Source organism: Bison bison, unplaced genomic scaffold (genome assembly GCF_000754665.1).
Source record: "Bison bison bison isolate TAMUID 2011002044 unplaced genomic scaffold, Bison_UMD1.0 scf7180017864388, whole genome shotgun sequence".
NCBI lineage: Eukaryota > Metazoa > Chordata > Mammalia > Artiodactyla > Bovidae > Bison > Bison bison.
The window spans coordinates 6,852,378-6,853,041 of NW_011494960.1; positions in this window are offsets into that span (position 1 = coordinate 6,852,378).

The window sequence follows — 664 nt, forward strand, 5'->3', positions numbered from 1 at the left end:
AATAAAGTCTGTCACTGTTTCCATTGTTTCCCCATCTATTTGCCATGAAGTGATGGGACCAGATGCCATGATCTTAGTTTTCTGAAAGTTGAGTTTTAAGCCAATTTTTTCACTTTTCTCTTTCACTTTCATCAAGAGCCTCTTTAGTTCTTCTTTGCTTTCTGCCATAAAGGTGCCATAAGGGTGGTGTCATTTGCATATCTGAGGTTATCTGCATTCCTGAGGCAGTAAACTTAATAACCTCAGAAACAACCCATATACCCATAAAGTAATGAATTAGTAAAAAATGTACTACATCTACACCATGCACAATTTTTTGGCTATAAAAGGAATGAAATGCTGGTAGGTGCTATGAAGTAGATGAACCTTGAAAACATTATGCCAAATGAAAGAAGGTAGATGCAAAAGGCTACATGGTGTATGATTGTATTTACATGAACTGTGACAAAAGACAAGTCCATAACAGCAGAAAAGCACATTATGGTGTCCTAGAGTGAGGGATGGGAAGAAGCAATGCCTGCAAGTAGGCATGAGGGATCTTTCTAATGTGATAGAAATGTTCTAAAATTGGATTGTGGTATTGGTGGCAAAACTGTGAAATCACTGAACTGTATACTTTATTTATTTATTTATTTTTGGCCTTGGAATATTGTTTTTTTTTTTT